Here is a 20246-nt window from a genome sequence, read left to right on the forward strand (position 1 = left end):
TTTTATTCTTCCTCTTTTTTAATTTTTATCTATTCTTCCTTTTTTTAAATCTGGGACTGTATGGGCCTGCCCTGGTGGCACAGTGGTTGAGCGCTGGACTGCGAAGCTGCCTGCAGCCTCTGCAGCGCCGGTTTGATTCCTGGCTGCCTGCGAGGGTCCCACATGGTGCGCAGACCTCTCCTGCTGCCCGCTGCTCCCCTCAGCAGTGTACTTCGTCAGTCTGCCTGTTCCATTCCCCGCTCTGGCTCTGGTGAATTCTCTCACCCTCCCACACTTCTGACTGTACCCAGTGCTTGTATAAATAAATAAATAAATCTTAAAAAAAAAAAAAAATCTGGGACTGTGTACATGGACACAGAATGAAATTTTGAGAAAATTACACTTGATCTTTCTCCTATTAAAGATAAATGCATCTGGGGCCTCCCTGGTGGCACAGGGGTTAAGATACAATACCACCAAACATCTCCAGCTACTGCAACAGGAGACATGAATTCCATCCCCAGCCAGGGCGGTGACCCACATGGCATAGTGGTGTATGTCAGTAGGTCGGCCTGTTCTTCTCTCCACTCTGTCTTTGGTGAATCTTCTCACCTCCCCACATCTCTGGTCTACCCCAGTTCTTGTGTGCATAAATAAATAAATCTTTAGAAAAAAAAAAAGATAAATACATCTGAGTGGTCCTGATATGTAGTGAAGGTATGTTGGCCTGTGAGTGTCTGACGTGACGGTTGGCACATAGGAGGCAACTATTTGTTGAATGAATGATCAAATTTATCATGCATTGTTCTCCCCAGAAAGTTTGTGAGACCTGCTGGGGAGGAATGTGAAGGGTTAGAAAGGAGCTGAAGCCAGGAAGAGCCTAAGAGTTAATAAAGTGCCAATCTTATGGGTGGATTGACTCATAGAGGCTAGCGTGCTATGGTAAGACCAAAACTAATGCCATGTAAGCTTCAAAATATATGTGTATTGTTAATAAATAATTATAAGTTTTGGGAAAAAGTCAAATAATGAGATACTCCATGTTTCATCCCTTAAACGTCACTGTTGTTAGCATCTTGCACAAGTTTGACAATGTTTATGTTCCTGTATTTTCTTGTTTATGTCCTGTTATTTTCCCTTAGAAATTTGTAAAGGCTTTGGAAAAATTCCACTTTGTCTCAGCCACAAAGAGTTCAAAGAAAGTTTTTAAAAAATATTTATTTAGGGCCCCCCTGGTGGCACAAGGGGTAAAGATGCAACCTATGAAGCTATCCGCAGCCTCTGCAGCACGAGTTCGATCCCCGGCTAGGGAGTAACCCACATGGTGCAGCAGACCTCTCCTGACTCACCTGCTGCCTCCTCTCAGCAGCGTACTTCAGTCAATCTGCCTGTTCTGTTCCCCACTCTGTCTCTGGTGAGTCCTCTCATCCCCCCTACACCTCTGGCCTGTACCCCAGCTCTTGTATGCATAAATAAGAAAAAATTATTTATTTTTGTGTAGAAGAACTGGGGTGTAGGCCAGAGGTGCGAGGGGGTGAGATGATTCACCAGAGACAGAGTGGGGAGCAGAACAGACAGATCTACTGAAATACACTGCTGAGGGGAGCAGTGGGCAAGACAGGAGAGGTCTACTGTGCTATGTGGGTTAGTACTCTGGCCAGGGTTAGAACTCAGGCCATCACAGTGATACTGCTGAAACTTAACCCCTACACCACCAGAGTCCCAGAGAAAGGGTGTGTATACTACCACAGAAATATCAGTATTTCTCTTGGGGCTAATGTAGTGATGGCAATGGGAGGTGACTTGGGAGGCGCTGAGCAGGAAGGAAAACTCAAGACACCTGGGTTGGGACACAGGTTTCTGTTCCCCTCCCCTCCTAAAGATTCTCTTCTGGTTGTTTGTGTTTTCTTCCCTGCCAACCCCATCGGTGACACAATTGTAATTGACACAGTTGTGTATATTTAAAGTGTTCGGTGTGATGATTTGATATTGTCTACACGGTGAAATGATTGCCACAATTAAGTTAATTAACACAATCCAACATCTCACATAGTTAACCCTGTGTGTGTGTGTGTGCATGTGAGTGTTTGTGTGTGTTTTGAGAAAGCTTAGGGTTTACTCTTAGCAAATTTCAAGTATACAATATGCATTATGGTATTATTAATTATAGTCATCAAGCTGTACATTAGACGCCCAGAACAGATTCATCTTATAACAGAATCATCTTATAACCATTGACCAACCCCTTCCATTCCCTTCCCCATGCCCATCCCCTGGCCACCACTATTCTATTTTTGTTTCTTTGAGTTCAAAAAAAATTTTAGAGTCCACATATTATATAATATTTGTCTTCTGGAGATTCTCTCGATAGTGCTCAAATCTCAAACGGTCTAGATGTTTTTCAGGAAGGGAAACTATTTTTTTTTTAATATTAAATTTTATTTTTATATTCCCCCATACAATTGCAAACGCCCCATTCTGACCCCAATCCTTCCCCTCCCGGCCCCCACCCCCCAAAAAGTGTCTCTGGTTCATAGTTTTTTGTTGATTTTGATTTTCACTTTCTTATATTCATTTTCCTGGTCCCTTATTTAAGTTTTCTAGATTCCTGCTATGAGTGAGACCATCCGGTATTTTTCTTTTTCTTTTTGGCTTATTTCGCTGAGCATGATCCCAGGAAGGGAAACTATTTGTCCCACTCCAAATAGCAGAGCTAGAGACCGTGGTTTGAGTCTGCACTCAGAAGTGGGGACAAGAGTGTAGACATTGCCAAAAGAGCTGAAGATGGTCATAGAGTAGGACAGATGATTGGTAAACTCTGTCCCTGCTGAGGCGATCAGATTGCTATTGAGACAAATGTTATTTTGCAAGGTTATTTATTTATGAGGCTCCCTGATGACTAGATGAATAAGACTATCATTTTTTTCTGCAAACCTGTCCTCTGAGGATCACACTCTCCTGCTGGATGGAGTCAGGACATGGTTGTTTGAATGTTTTAGATACCAGTTCTCGGCCCTCCTGTTGTGCTTGGTAACTAGGATGCTGTCAAGAAAATACAGCAGAGCATCTATGAGCTTAAAAAGAGCATTTCAAAATATTGCATTAGCCTTTTGTCCCTTCAGTCTGTTTTTCCTAGAACAAATGTAATCTTAGTTGCTACAAATTCTGTTTAAAATAACTCTCCTGGTGAGTCACCTAAAGTTAAGCTGCAGATATGGTATTGTTTTAGTCATGTCAAGCTTGAAATGTTAGCCAAGTTCTAGTAACTACGCATTGGGGGAAGCTGGTGATATTGCTCTGTCATATGTTTTGAGGAAGATCCTAAAATGTCCAGAGAGAGAGATGGGGCGGGGGCAGGCCTCAGATGAGTCTGTCAGTGTTAGGTATCTCAAAATAGGCTGTAAGAACTTCAGAAACAAAAGGAATGGTCTCTCCAGATTCAGATGTTCTTCACTGCTCAAGACACATGAAGGTTCTCCCCATCATTCACCACCCCTGCTCCGAAAATCAGACAGAAACTTGGGGTCACCTCCAAGAGGCCATACAAAGGGGAAAGAGGACATTGCAGTTGCTCTCAGGAAGAAACTAAAGCTTTAAACAGAATGTCATGGCAATGCTTTAAAGGTCATTATCTATTTCACACTTACATCAGCCTCTAAATATTGTCAGAAAGCGGACAAATTCGCCAAAACAGACCACAGAACTCTTTAGGCCAGAGCAGGCTGGGGTGGGCTGTGATGTTCAGACAGGATACTGCCTCATGAGAGGCCTCAACAGGAATGAGAAACAGCAGCTGCTCAAAGAAAAACTGACTGACCCTCAAAAATTGCAAAAACCTTTTAAGTCATACGAGTGCATGCAAAGCTTGTGGGGCAAAAAGGGGAAACTTGAGCTCCTTCAATGGAAGTCCCTTCTCAGAGATCAGCTATACTATGGCCTCTGAATGCTCTGCCCTTCTCCTTCCCCAGGGCGTAGCTTGGTGCTCAGTTAGCACTGAGCAGTAGCTCTCCGCTTTACCCTGTTGCTGGCCCCACCCTCTGTTGGCCAAAGCCAGGTAACCTCTTTCCAGGCAGCCTATGGGTGAAAGTCCAGAATAGTTTTTATGAATAAGCAAGTCAAACAAAGGCAGTTCCCAGCAGGGCATGGGGCTGTGCTCCCAAAGTCTGTTGGCAAATCTGTCCTTTGGAACTTGGAAGATATTCCTTAGGAGGAGCAATGTTAGTCCAGGGTAGTCTGGGTATTGATTTAATCCAGAATGGACTTGGAAAGCAGTGCTCTAGAACTTGTCATCATGGGCAATAGATTTATAGTCTCCTCTCTTTAGTTTATAGACATTTGTTGAGATAACCATGGTACAAGTTGATGTGGGAATTCAAAGCTACCTTCACTTTGTGGGGTGAGTTAAACTAGTGGCTCCTGGGAGCCAACAAAATGACTGAGATCTCCCCTGTCTCATGAAATTCCTGCTTCCCTTTCCCTCCTACTCGCTTTAGACGGAGGATGGAGGGATGACTATCCCAATTTTTCTTTAGTTTGATTCCTTAGGTATCCTGGTGTCTGGCTGAGAATCCTGCTTTACTGCCTACACAGTAACATAGCCTCTCTGAGCTGCAGTGTCTCCTCAGCAAAATTGGGATAATATATACCTAAGAGAGACTTAGGGTCACCTCCCCAACATCTGTTCTTCTCTTGGTAATTACTATAACTTTTTAAGGGTATTCACATCTTTCACCATCAGAGCACTTCATTCTTGGAGCCTCATGTCTAGTAAAATTCCATTTCCAGACCATAGTTGTAGACCCAGAGGTAGGTACTGGCCTAATTCAGGCAATGAGCTTGAAGAAATTTACTAGTTACTTCCAGCAAACAAAACAAAACAAAACAAAACAAAACAAAACAAAACAAAACAAAACAAAACAAAACAAAACAAAAACAGTCCCTCTCCTGCTTGATAAGAATGGAGGATACATAAGGTTCCAGCAGCAATGGAAAGTCACTCTGACTATAACAAGGGATAGCCCGAGGGGAAGCTCTCACTGTGGGTGGTAGACTAGTGAGAGTTGGAAGACAGAGGATGTGATAAAGTTACTGGACTCCTAAATTGACTCATCCTGAAGTTTGTTCCAGTTACGTTGTTCCAAGTATGGAACAAATAATCCCCATCACTTTATGCCATTTTTGAGTTGAGCTTTCTGTTCTTGCAATGGAAGACATGTTAATTTATATGTCACAGCACAGGATTTACCATGGGTATTAATTGAGATAAAGCATTCATAATATTTTGCATGGAGCCTGACTTATATACATGACATCCCCCTGCCAGCCCAGTGCATTCATATTTTTCCAGGTGTTTGTTGAAGGTTAGGGAAGAAGTGGGTCTTCCCTGGCTCATTGAACACCAACTAAGACCTTCACTTGTTTTGGGGTTGGGGCATCTTACATTCAAGGTGGCCTTGTTGGACTAGTTCTAGTTTTAGGATCAACTCCTTTGAAGGGAGTGGACCTTGTGAGCCCTTAGGGTTCCCCTAGACCCTGAGAAGGGAAGGATATTGAAGGGAAGAAAAAAGGCAACCATGATTTGTTGGTGCAAAAACAAAAAGACCTAATTTATGATCAGGTTAATCTCCTCCTTTCTTTTTCCTTTCCTCCTTTTCCTGCTCTCTTCTTACCTATTTCTTCTTTCTCAATCATTACTAGATCTGGGGAAGAAAGGAAGTCAAAGTTGGGATGGATCCCTGATAAAGGAAGGAAAGTATTTACTGGAGGGAGGAAAAGAGAACTTCTACTAACTCTGATGACTGTTTTGTTAAGTGTAGTGGGGATCTCAGTTTTCAGGCTAAACAGTGGATTTAGATTCCTACAAGAGGTTGGTAAGGCTGTGTCTTAGAGTCTGCATGAAGATAATAATCAATGGTCTTAAGTCAGCCTGACTTAAGAACAAAGGGTTGTGTTGTGACTGGGGTAGGAGGGAGGAGTCATTTGGAGAACACGTAGTGGCTATAAGTCAGATTCTGGGCATTTTATCACCCCCAGATTGAAGCCCAAGTATAGGGAGAAGCAACTGCAATAAAAGCGTAAGTTAACACAAAACTGGCCATCATCCAGACTTCGGTGAGGAAGCTGCTTCATGCAACATTACTGCTTTGCAATCTTGCTAAGAAATGACATACTGCTTTTGACAGTATGCTAGGACACAAGAAGGAGAAGGAGAGTAAGAGAACATTTCTTCACAAAGGTGGGTTAAGGGTGCCATTTTCTGACAGTGAAATGGATGCCTAGAAGTGGATATATAACTCTAATAGTGTGAACTGACTAGAACAGGATTGAACTGCCAGCCTCTTATCTGGACACTAGATTTATGACTATGGTCAAGAATTGCCCCAGTCTTTGTTTTTATCAGTCACATTCCATTAATACCACGGTCAATAAAAAACCCAGTTTTTTTTTTTTTTTTTCATGAACTGCTGCCAAGTCAGGAATCCCCATGAATCTGTACTGTTGATTTTTTGAAACTAAATACAGAACTTAACAGCAGTTTTGCTGAATTTCATGCAGTTCAGATTATTTTGCATCTTGCTTCTTTCATCTGGGAGCTATTACCCTAAACCTTGTGCTTAGTCTACTTCATTCATGTCACATATAAAAATGTTGTCTAGGGGAGGGTATAGGAGACTGCCCATGGCTCTGCATGGGAAACTTCCTGCTGATGGACACCCAGTTATTTACCAGCCTTCTGTGTGTATGGCTATCCAGTCAGTTGCAAAATGATGTCACAATTCTTTTATGTCATCCACCTACCTTATACATCGCTGGATCATGGGATGCTTTGTCTAATGCTTTACTCAAAGTCAAGTTACAAGTTACACTGCCTTTGGCATTTTGACCCCTGGCAGCCTGTTATTGATTCAATACCTTGCAAGTAGTGGGCGCTCTATAAATACTTAAAGATTCATTTTTTATTAATTTATGCATACAAGAACTGGGGTGTAGGCCAGAGGTTCAGGGGGTGAGAGGTTCATCAGAGACAGAATGGGAAGCAGAGCAAGTCTACTGAAATACATTGCTGAGGGGAGCAGCGGGTGAGACAGGAGAGGTCTGTACCATATTGGTCAGCTCCCTGGCTGGGGATCGAACTCATGCCACAGTGGCTGGCGATATCTTGATAGCCTGAGACTTTAACCCCTGTGCCACCAGGGAGGCCCTGCTCTATAAATATTTGTTGAATTAAATTGAATTCTCAGGGCCTTCCTAGTGGCCCAAGGGGTTAAGCACAGTACCGTGAAGCTATCCACAGCTTCTGTAGCATGAGTTTGATCCCCAGGGGGCCAGGGGATCAAACCCTGACTGACTTGCCCGCTGCTCCCCTCAGCAGTGCATTTCAGTCCATCCACCTATTCTGCTCCCCATTCTGTCTCTGGTAATCCTCTTACCCCCACACCTCTGGCTTACACCCCAGTTCTTGTATGCATAAATAAATAAATCTTTAAAAAATTAAATATGTGAAATGTCATTTTTCATTTAATCTGTGTTGGCCACATTTCCATACTGAGTAGAAGTTGGTTGTATGAGTCTTGTTCTTTTCTAAGTTTTTAACAAATTATTTAAATTCCTTTGGTTCTAACATCACAGTTACTTGTCTTTAAATTGTGGAGTTAATACATTATTCCTAAAGCATATTATGCCAGATTTGCCAGATCTTGGTTCAAATAGTAAGGAGCTAAAATGAAAAGTTGGACAAGGTCCTGGTCTTTCAGAGACTTGGAATTTGGTTGGGGTCATAAAATAAGCATAAAACTATTCTGTGTAAGGGCTGCTGCAGAGCTCTGGCCCATGTGCTCTGGATCCTTGCTTAAATACAAAGAATAGTAACTCTTTCTGGGAAGCTCCTGGAGCAGCAACCAAGAGATATTCAGACAGCTGAGGCTTTTGTCACAGCCTGCATTCTTCTGTCCCTCTTAGACCTAGGAAACTAAAACTGATTGGCTCTGTCCTCAGACAGAGGAAAGTGGGTGCTAAAAGAGGTATCTGCATGAACAGTGGGCGCTAAAAGAGGTACCTGCTGGGGATGAGAGCCCCTTCCCTATATACGTGGTTATCCGACAGGCACTAGCAGAGGGAGGAAGAGGAAAAATCCAAGAAAATAGAAGTCAATGGTGACAGGCAGACTTCCAAGTCAGTTTCACCTATTACTGACTTCATACATTAGCATGACTTTTGTTATAATTAATGGGTCTGTATTGACACGTTATTTTATTTTATTTATTTTTTTAGATTTATTTATTTTTGTATAAGAGCTGGGGTACAGGCCAGAGGAGCGGGAGGGTGAAAGGATTTACCAGAGTCAGAGCAGGAAGCAGAACAGGCAGAAGGACCGAAGACACTCCTGAGGGGGGCAGCAGGCGAGGCAGGAAAGGTCTTCCACACCATGTAGGTATCTCCCTGGCTGGCCAGGAATTGAACCCACATTGCAGAGGCTGTGGACAGCTTCACAGCATGGCGTTCAACCCGCTGCACCACCGGGGAGGCCTGATACATTATTTTAAACTAAAATTCATAGTTTATTCAGATTTCCTTAGTTTTTTTTATTTAACTAAGGGGTGGGGTTCTGTTCCAGGATCCCATTCACAATGCCACATTACATTTCACTGTCATGTTTCCTCAGGCTCCCCTTGGTTGTGACAGTTTCTCAGATTTTCCTTTTTTATTTTATTCATTTATTTAAAGATTTATTTTATTTATTTATGCATATAAGAACTGGGGTGTAGGCCAGCGTCAAGACAGGAGAGGTCTACCCCCTGGCCAGGGATCAAACTCATACTGCAGTGGCTGCTGATAGCTTGATAGCACTGAGACTTTAAGCCCTGAGTCACCAGGGAGGCTCCTCTTTTTAATAACTGCAACTGTTTTGAGGGGTACTGGTCAGGTACATTCCCATCGCCACTCCCAATCTCATTTCCATTTCCCTGGAATTTGTCTGTTGTTTTGTTCATGAGTTGCTTGGGTTGTGGATACTATGGGTTTCTGGATGATATTTCATCTTTTTTCATGAAAGTGATTTGGGGGCCTGTGCGAAAGGTGAATGAGATGGAGCATATTAAATTGGTACCCTTTTTTTTTAAGATTTATTTATTTATGCATACAAGAGCTGGGGTACAGGCCAGAGATGGGGGGTGCTGGGAGGATCCACCAGAGACAGAATGGGGAACAGAACAGGCAGATTGACTGAAATACACTGCTGAGGGGAGCAGCAGGCGAGACAGGAGAGGTCTGCTGCGCCATGTGGGTTTCTCCCTGGCCAGCTGGGGATCAAACTCATGCTGCAGAGGCTGTGGATTGCTTTATAGTGCGGTGCTTAACCCCTTGCACCACCAGGGAGGCCCAAATTGGTACCCTTTCATTAGCAAGTCCTGCACTGGCTTACAGTCACAATTATATATAAAAAAAACTTACTCTTTAATATGGCTTATCCAGCCCTGCTGGATCTGGACCCAGCCTGCCTTTCAGAACTCATCTCTGACACTTTCCTTGCTCTTATTGCTTCAAACCCACTGGCTTTTGTTTCCTTTTCTTGAAAATGTGAGTTTGCTATCTTCATGACATTTGAGTGAATTTTACTGGGTAATCCACGTAGAAGATGAATTGGGCCTGACTTAGAGAAGGTGCATCAGGTGAGATACCACACATGTGGTATATATGATATGATCTTGACTGATTGGATATATGAAATAAAGAGGAGTTGAGCATAGTTCTGAGATTTGTAGTTTGAACAACTTGATCACATTCCCTGAGACCATTCCCTGAGATGGGAAATGCAGCCGTTTGGAGGGAAACATCATGAGATCATGACAATGTACCAAGTTTGATTTGCTTGTGGGTCATCGAGATGTTTTTGTCCAGCAGGCAGTTGGAAATCATGAGTTTTAAGTTCAAGGGGGAGGTGGAATAAGAGTAACTGCCAAATAAGAGACTGGTAGGAGTTCTGAGTATTAATTTAACTGGGATAAACCCAAGGGACATATTTGCAGTAATTCAAACCCTTGGCAATAAAGAGTTTAATGTGAACTTCAGGTCAACAGAGGAATTAAATTTATTTTGGAGACTATCAAGCAAAAGGAGACCAGGACTTTGTGAGCATTTTGTGCTCATTCCACTTTTTAGGTTCAAGGTAATGATTGCGTATTTTCTACTGGAAAGAAAGTTTGGGATTCACAAAGACTGCTGTATTAATTTCATAATATAGCCTCAGAAAAAAAGCAGCAGAAAGATTTAGAGTTTAGACTGAATTTTATAAGTGGAAAATAGAGTAGTGGACAGACCAGGTTGTGATGAAATTGCTTCTAGATCTTTATATCACTATTTTTATATTAGAAGTTTCAATAGTATATAGGTGGGTTCGCTCAATAATCATTCTCAACCATCTTCTCCTTTGTCATTTTCTGTAAAGCCTGGAAAGCAAGCTATAGAAATTCCCAGACTTTATTACAACCTAAGGTGACCGTGACATTTAGTTTGGATAATGAGTAGTTCCCAGAAGTCCTTGAGATGGGCTTCCATTTCTAAGTAGAAAGGCAAGGGTTTGTGAGGAATTCAGCGTGGAACTTAGATCCAGTGCCTGGAGACAGTGGCCACCTTGTTACCAAGAAAATGAAAGCTGCAAGCAAGAATTGAGAAGTATAAAGGAGCCGGATTCCTTAATGATATCCTTTATCTATTAACTTCTGGATTTTATGTTATGTGGGAAAAAACTTAAGCTTCTTTACACCTGTGAGCTGGCTCTCGAAAGTAACTGCCTGTAAGAATCACCTGTGCAGGTTTGCCATTCCCAGTGTTTAAATCACCCAGTATACCACCAGCTGAATAGAAATTTCTGGTGATGGGACCTACGCTCGGTCTTTTTATTTTCTTTTTAAAAATTTATCTATACAAGCACTGGGCACAGTCAGAAGCGCGGGAGAGCGAGAGAGCCCACCAGAGTCAGAGAGGGGAGCAGGGCAGGCAGACAGACGGAGGACACTGCTGAGGGGGGCAGCAGCGGGCGGCAGGAGAGGTCTGCGCGCCACGCGGGACCCTCGCCGGGCGGCCAGGGATCCAACCGGAGCTGCAGAGGCTGCAGGCAGCCCTGCAGCCCAGTGCCCAACCGCTGAGCCACCGCCACCGGGGAGGCCCAGCTCAGTCATTTTTAAAGCTCTCCCGATCATACTAAATGTGTGGCCACTTTTGAGAACCAGTGATTTAAACCACCGTTCTTTTCCTTTTTTTGGTTTTGTCTTGTCATTATTATTCCCAGCTGGACACTATTGTTACAACCCATGTGTTGAAACTATATTTAAACCATAGAAGTACATAAATCTTCCCATATCCGATCAGTTCTCTCTACTACCATCCCTAAAAGAACCATAATTCTCAGAGTGCTGTGCCTTTTTCAAAACTTCTTATCTCGGGCCTCCCTGGTGGTGCACTGTGAAGCTGACCGCAGCCTCTGCAGCGCAGGTTCGATCCCAGCGGGCCGGGTGAGAATCCCACATGGTGAAGCAAAACTCTCCTGTCTCGCCCGCTGGCTGCTCCCCTCAGTAGTGTATTTCCTCAGTCTGCCTGTTGTGTTCCCCACTCTGTCTCTGGTGTCCTCTTACCCTCCCACGCATCTGGCCTGTACCCCAGTTCTTGTATATATATAAAAAAATCTTAAAAAACAAAACAAAACTTCTTATCTCATATACAAATGTACACTAGTTTTCTACTTGAAAAATCCTTCTACTGGCTATTTGTGTGGGGCCTGAGAAGTGACATTGACACATAGCCTGTAAAAATCAGGACAAAGTTAAGGTCATATTGTCTATCTCCAGAAACCATCAGAGGACTGGGAAATGTAATACTTGAGCATCTAAACTACTTCTCCCAGCCTGCCTTTTGCTTTCTGAAATAGCAGAAAATAAAATTTCATTGATGCAGTCTAATCTTCTAAATCACATGTCTTAAAAATGGCATACAACTTTTTTGGTGAATGATGAAATATTTAATTATGAGAAGCAAAAGATGCTGAAATGATGTACTGGGCTTGAAAGCAGGGTAACCCTTAATTTTTGTGTAGTCAGATCTTCTTTGGGTTCCCGCCTCAAGTTTCAATTGTTTGAGGAGAGGCCAAGTTTTTTTGGAATAAGTATAATCTTTTTTGGTTCATGTTTTTGTTTTATGTTAAATTGCATATCACTTTGAGATCTCAGAGAGATTGAAACAGGCACCTGATAATATTTTCAGCAGTCCTGATACTAGATACTATATCTAAAAACCGTACATAGAAATATTCCTCTGTAGCAACAAAGTATTAATTTTGTGACTTTCCAGTTTAACTTGTAAAATACATTCTAATTTGTTTTTTGTGGGAGGCAGCATTGCATAAGTTCTAGCATGAGAAGGAATAGTTTCAAGTCCCAGCTTGGTCCCAACGACTATGTGACTTGTAGCATGTGACTAAATCTTTATACTTTACTTTTGTCATTTTAAAAGTAGGGATAGTAGTGTGATGAGGAAATAATGTTAAAGCACTGAGCAATGTGCCCACTACATGCTACGTGTATAATAAACACTTGCTGTTATGATTATCTATATTAGTTTGGACACATAATCCTGAATACTTATGCTCAAAGTGAATTCACTTTTTTTTTAAAGATTTATTTATTTATACAAGAGCTGGGGTACAGGCCAGATGTGCAGAGAATAAAAGGATTCACCAGAGACAGAGTGGGGAGCAGAACAGGTGGAATGACTGAAATACACTGCTGAGGGGAACAGCAGGTGAGATAGAAGAGGTCTGCTGTGCCATGTGGATAGCTCCCTGGCTGGGAATTAAACTCATGCTGCTGTGAGTGGTGACAGCTTGATAGCCCTGTGACAGCTTCACAGCACTGTGCTCAACCCCTTGCCCACCAGGGAGGCCTGATAGTGCTGAGACTTTAACCCCTGTGCCACCAGGGAGGCCCTGAATTCACCTTTTGTGGCTACCCCCACAAAACTTCAATTGACATTCCTGCCCCTACCCCACAATGTCAATCAATTCCTTACTTGGATTTCACCATTTTCTTGTTTTTCTCTTCTCACTCTTCCTGAGCTCTAGTTATCATTATATGCTGATGGTTCAAATATCTGAAACTCAGTCTAAATCTTTTTAGTGTATGTTTCAGACTCCTATGACCTTTCAAATATCACCATTTGGATGTTTCATAACGGTTATGCCTCTAAATTGGTATTCCACATTGCAGAGAATGGCATTCTAATTCATAGACAATCGCCCAATATTTGGGTGCAGTCCTTGACTCCTCCCTTTCACATCTGTGCAACAGTATCTCAATCAGCTCTCCGTCCATCCATTTCTCTCATTCCCTTTGCTACAAACCTAATTTAGGCCGTTGTCCTTTCTCTCAACTAATGCAGTAGCTTCTCATTCTCTAGCCTTTAACTCTGTCACTTTAGTAAGATTTCTAAAATGTAAAACTGTCATGCTATACTCTACTTAAAATTCTTCAAAGATTCCCTGCTGTCGTTAGTATAAAATACAACCTCCTTAACCAAGATAATTTCTTTCACGATCTGATCAATATTTATTCTTCCAGACTCATCTTTTGTCCTGCTTTATACTCTGAGGTCCAGAAGTACCAAATGACTCCAATGTACTATCTGCCTTCGAGGACCTTGCATTTGCTGTTTCCTCTCCTGGCTTCATTTCCTTGCCCCCACCCCTTGGCCTGTTTCACTTTGCCTGCATAACTCCTGTTGATCATCACATCTTGGTTTAAGTATCACTCCTCTCAGGGAAGTTCCCTTGACTCCTACACATGGGTAAGGGCACCTCCTGTATGTTCTACAGGACTGATTCTTATCATTGCACTCATCCACACTATATTACATTCACATATTTATTTATCTGAATAATTTGCTAAGGGAGAGAGATAAAATTGATAAAGACAAGATTTGTATAGTCAACACCTATTCCTCTATCAAGCACTTCCTCAACACCTTCTGGGAACAGCATACATTTTTTCCCCCTTTCTTTCCTTTTTTTCTTTTTGGAAAGTGTGTACAACCAATGCCTCTTTCCTTTCTTTTTGGGAATGGAAGTAGTTGTATTTTTTATTTTCTTAAAAATTCAAATTGTATTAAAATATAACTTAATATGAATTGGTATTATTTACAGGTTAAGACATAAATAATTATAATCCAGATGAGGAGTAAAACTCTAAATTAGAGTAGTAAACGTGAAGATACAGTGGAAGTTGGATACTATGAATGTTTCAGAGACAGAATTATAGATTTTATGATTAAGAAGAAAGGGGTGTAAACTTTCAAATTCCAACTACAACATAATGACCATTAACAAAACAAACTACCAAGTATTCTGACATATTGAATTTGAATAATGAGGTAGAGTTTTTTTAAAATTATGACTCTAGATCTAGTGGAAGAAGGAGTTATATTTGGGAATCATTTACAAAAGGGCAATAAATAAATCAATCCTGGGAAACAAATGAGTGTATAAAGAAGTTTATAGAGAGAAATTTTAAGGAGGGTGAGTGGGAAGAATTAACTTTTAGAAGATAACTGTGAAGGAGGTAGTGGAGGAAAAACAGCACAATCTAATTTTTAATCCCAATTGACAGTAAAACTGCTTTAACACAAAGAACTTGGGGCCTCCTTGATGGTGCAAGGGGTTAAGTATCAGCACTGTGAAGCTATCCACAGGCATAAGTTTGATATCCAGCCAGGGAGTTGACCCACATGGCACAGCAGACCTCTCCTGTCTCGCCCACTGCTCCCCTCAGCAGTATATTCAGTAGATCTTCCTGTTGGGCTCCCAACTTTGTCTCTGGTGAATCCTCTCAGCCCCTGCACCTCTGGCCTACACCCAAGCTCTTGTATCCATAAATAAATAAAATAAATCTTAAAAAAAAACCTACTAAGAACTTGTAAGACCTCTTGCACGATGCTATCATTATTCAATCCTGCCAAACAATGTTACAGAGTCCTCCCATAATAGGAACTTCCTTAATTTTAATCAGAATACCTTTTCTGATAATTAATTCTCTTGTAGTTTCTAGAGAGTTTGGTATGCATTTACCTGATTTAGATTAACAGTGGACCCAAATGGAAGCAATTATGGCTTACAAACTGTGGTAGACTAATGATAAAGCAAAATGGATGCTGGATTCAAACTCTAGCTCTTTGGGCCTCCCTGGTGGTGCAAGGGGTTAAGACGCAGTACTGTGAAGCTGTCTGCAGCCACTGCAGCAAGAATTTGATCCCCAGCCAGGGAGCTGACTCATATGGCGCAGCAGACTTCTTCTGTCTTATCCACTGCTCCCCTCAGCAGTGTATATCAGTGAATCTGCCTGTTCTGCTCCCCATTCTGTTTCTGGTGAATTCTTTTACCCCCCACATCTCTGGCCTGCACCCTAGCTCTTGCATGCATAAATAAATAAATCTTAAAAAAAATTCCAGCTCTCTCTCTTAATAGTTTGTGAACATTTTTGTGGTTTTATCTTTTTATTTGAAAATGTGTATGATAATACCTACCTCATGACAGAAGAATGACAGTTACTGTAAATCTAGTCAGGGGATGATTACAGATGTATTTTCATTATTGGAACAATTCAACACACACATATGCAACTGTTCATCTGAATGCTTTCCCCCCGCCAGACAGCAGGTCCTTGAATAATGATGTTTCATTCAATGTTATCTCATTAAAACATAGATGAGAAAAAAAAATGAGAAAAATAAATTGTAACTCTCTGTGTGGAGTTTATTCTCCCCATATTTATGTGGGTTTTCTCTAGGTATTCCAGTTTCCCAGAGATGGCTGTATCCCACATACGTGCATGCTAGGCTAATTGGTGTATCTAAATTGTCCTAGTCTGAGTGTGTGTGCGTGTGCGCGTGCATGTACATGCACACCTTCTGATCAAGTGATACTGTGTAGGGTTGTCCTGTCTAGGGTTGGTTCTTACTTTGTGTTCTGAACTGCCAGGCTAGGTTCTGGCCACTTGTGGCCCTGACCTGGAATAAGGGGGTTGGAAAATGAATGAATATTGCTTAATATTAGAGTGTTTTTAATCTTTATTTAAATGCTTGGTGATGTTTTTGTGACCAGAAACATGCGATAGGAGCTTAACTATTGTTTGTATCAGTAGCTTAGAGTAAAAATGGTTTCATGATATGTTTTCGTGCTTCAGAGTCATAATTTCCATGAGCCTACCCATGATGTTAAGTTAGGACTTACTGTTCATTCTTTTTAGTTTGCTTTCACTTTGCAGGGTCAACAATGTATCTTCAGTATCATATCTCAGGGTGTATTAACTTACCAACTCAGTCATGATCTTGTTGCAAATGATTTCCTTTACATTCTGAATCACCCTGCTTCATTAAGTTGATGGTGTCATACTGACACTATCACACTTGCTGCTAAGCAGAGAGTAGCAACTACTTTAGATACAATGGAAAGAAAGTACATGCAATTTTCCCCCAAATTCAGGAGTTTGCAATTTTGGTAAAATTTCTGGAGGTGCAGTCATCCAGGGGCATTGTAAGATAGCTTTTCCAAGGTGAAGGAACAGTTGTGGCATCTAGCCCCTCCCACCACAAAGAAGTACAACATCTATTGGACACAATATCAATTTAGGCTTTGGAGGGAATACATAAATCATGTGAACATGCAAATCTCTGTAATTTATACAAAAAATTGAAAATACTAAGGGTTTTTGCATCTGAAAAGAGCCAAACAAGGGAGCTGCTGCACTAGGGTCAGGTTGCCATGGAAACCACCTTACCACTTGGGTTGTGTAATGCAGCACATCCAGATAGGGATACTGTATGGAGCCTTTAGCGGGTGAATTATAGGCCTAGATTCTTGGGATTTGGGGGCAAAATTTTATTGTGCCCTGAAGACAACTATTCTTTGGAGAAATAGTTTCTAGGTTGTAACTGTGCCTTAGTAGAGACTGAATGATTCACCAAGTCACTGTAGAATCTAAGTTGTCCATCAAGAGCTGAATATTGTCTAACATTCCAAGCCATAGAAATGTGCATTCATATCAATATCCCATCATTAAATGGAAGTAGTATATATGAAGTCAGTCTCAAGCAAGTCCTAAAGTAACAGTGTCCCTATCCGGATGTGCTGCATTACTCAGCCCAAGTGGTAACAGTAACAGACAAGTTGCATAAGCTGTTGCATAAGCAAATGGCACAGATGTCTACAGCCCATGCTCCAACTATGTTGCCTCTGCCCTCTCAACCTGAATCTGTGGCCTCTTGTGGTGTTTCCTATGATAAATTGGTTGAGGAAAAGAAATTTCACAGCTGGTTTAAATAAGGGTCTGTACAATATGCTGGAGCTACTCAAAAGTGGATGGTTGTAGCTGCAGCTAAACTATATGGGAGGTTTTGAAAGAAGGAAGAAAGGAAAATCCTTCCAGTGGGCGGAAGCAGGGATCTATATTGATTCAGGGACTGGATTGGGTTGGCTTGTCAAGACTTAAAAGGATCATGATTGGGTAATTGGTGATAAGAAGATCTGAGAAAGATGGGTATGGGTAGAACACTCTGAATTTGAAGAGTGCTAAATGTTGTTTTCCATGTGAATGTTTACCAAACAGCAATTTTGCCAGAAGAGGATCATTTTCTTTCACATGTGTTTTAAAAATCAGATTATTATTTTTTAATTTTGGGGGTTACATTTTTGTTCTTCCATATGTACACGTGAAGAACAGGATGTTGATAAGCAAATGCATGAGATGAGGTGTCTGTTCACTTCTGGTAGCCTATTTCCTCTGCCACCCTTGCCTTAGTCCAGTGGAAATCAGACAAAGTGGTCCATGGAGGTTACTCGTGGGTTCAGCAACATGGACTTTCAGTCACTAGTGCTTAATGTCTAACTTGCCAATGCAGAGACCAACACTGAAAGTTTAATATAGCAACATTCTCTGGGAGCACCAGTCAGCTACCTAGTAGATTACAAAAGATAATTTCTCTCCTGGAAGGGACAGAACTTTGTCCCTTCTCAATGAAATAAGCACTCTGGATTCAAACTTGTCTTCCTTAGTCACAATGCTTCTACTAAAATAACTAACAGGGATTTACAGAATGAAATTTCACAGACTGGGGAGCTCAGTATAAATGAAGTGTGGTAATGGACTCATGTTCATGGAATTTACTGGTCTTGTGATATTGCCCATCACCTTGAAGTAGCTGGCCTGATAAAGTGGTGCTATGACTTTTGAAGACTTAGTCACAGTGCCAGATAAGTGGAAGCACCTTGTAGTGCTAGAACAATGTCTTCCAGGATGTATTATATGCTCTAAATTAGTGACCAATGGAGGTTGAAGTTTCTCCTATAGTCAGTTTTTATGGGTCCAAGAACCAGGTGGTAGAAATGGGAGTGGTTCCTCTTATTATATTCAGTGGTCCACTACCAAGATGTTTACTTCCTATCGCTACCATTTTTTTTTTTTTTTGGCTCTGCTCATCTAGTTCTGCTCATCTGCTCATCTAGAAGTCTTATTTCCCAAGGGAGGAAGTTTTCCACTAGGGAATACCTTGAAGGTATTATTAAACTGGAAGTAAACTGGGCTCCTCATGCCCAAATGAATCAACAGGAAAAGAAGGGAGTTACTGACCTGGCTGCAGATAGTTGATCATGACTTTAAGAGGAAATTGGATTTTCCTGAGATAGGAGCCATTAGAGGCTATATGACCCATATATCCAGACCAAGTCTGTTGGATTAGAATCAGATTTAGTTAAGACTCTTATTAATTATGAGGAATAGAATACCAAATCAAAGCTTGAGAAAAACAAGGAACTTACTTATGGAATGGTATCCTGGAACTCAAGGATAGGAATGCCTTTGGCCCTCAGGTAGGAAGAGGTACAAGGCTCTCAAGTGATGGCACAGCTCACCAGATCCTATTTCTACTCTCTGCACATCAATTTCACTCTTTATTCTTATTGCTGACCTATCTTCTTTACTCCTCAGTTTGTGTGGCTGACAACATGGCTGCTAGTAGTGACAGTTTTAACTACCTGGAGAAAGATACTGATTACTCTTTCCTATTCCAGATACAAACTTCCTAGGGAAGAATTCTGATTAGTCTAGCTAGGTTCTATGTTTGGAAGAGGGGCCATATTTTACTACATGTTTGGAAGAGGGGCCATATTTTACTACATGGTGGTGTCTATTATAAACCTCATAGGTAGTTGGTTGGTCAGGAGTTTGGAAATGGATGGGAAGGTGAATGTGAGGAAGTCTGTTTGTAGAAGAACGATGTTGGCTGACAAGTTATGAGAGTCTACTGCTAAGTAGTCTAATTTTTTTTTTAGCCTAAGAATAATAATAATGATAAAAGTAGGTAAATAAACAACTCACATTTATAGAGCTTATATACAATACATAGCACAACATCGACTTCTTATGAAGTAGATAATATATACATATATATGTATATTGGGTAGTCAGAAAAGTCATGATGCATTTTTGTTTTAAAAATGAGAAAGTGAGACTGAAGGAAAATTAAGTATATGAACTGGAACTTGGACCCGGACTTACTTGTTTCCAGGGGTTGTCTTGCGAGCATGACACCCACACAGTTCTCCTAGCTCTAGGCACTTAGTCTCACCACAAACCCCAGGATGCTGGCTGGACCCTTGAAATCCTGCATTGGTTCTGCCAGCTGTGTTGTTCTGGGCTGGATTTTGTCCCTAGCTCCGTGAACCCGACTCTATGGGTTACTATAAAGATTATGGAACCTACACAAGGGCAGATATTTTTGTCTATTTTGTTCACTGTTACTATCCTACACTGGAAACATGACAACTATTTGTTAAATGAATGAATGAGACAAAGTAAGATTCACAAGTGTCAGGTTTGAGGAATAATAGGATATTCTTGCCTCTCGGCTAAGTATTAGGCTTTGTGTGAGAGTTGAGCAAGTGATGGGGAGAAATGTGGAGGAGATCTTTAAGACTACTGGGAGGGTCATTTTCCACATGGCCTAGCAGTTGGGATTCCTGATTTTCACCCGAGAATACCAAGAAGGAGAGAGGAGGAGAGAAGAGAGAGGAAGAAATTTGCCTCAGGAATACAGGGACTGGGAAAGGACAGTAGGAAGACAAATGGAGGTGTTGGATTAATATTTACTAGTGGTTTGCAAAGCAAATGCCCCTTCTGTGTATGGAATCTGTGGTAAAATCTGTATTACTCACTATTGCTTTAGAGGTGGAC

The sequence above is a fragment of the Talpa europaea genome, assembly GCF_964194135.1.
Source record: "Talpa europaea genome assembly, chromosome: 1".
Taxonomy (NCBI): domain Eukaryota; kingdom Metazoa; phylum Chordata; class Mammalia; order Eulipotyphla; family Talpidae; genus Talpa; species Talpa europaea.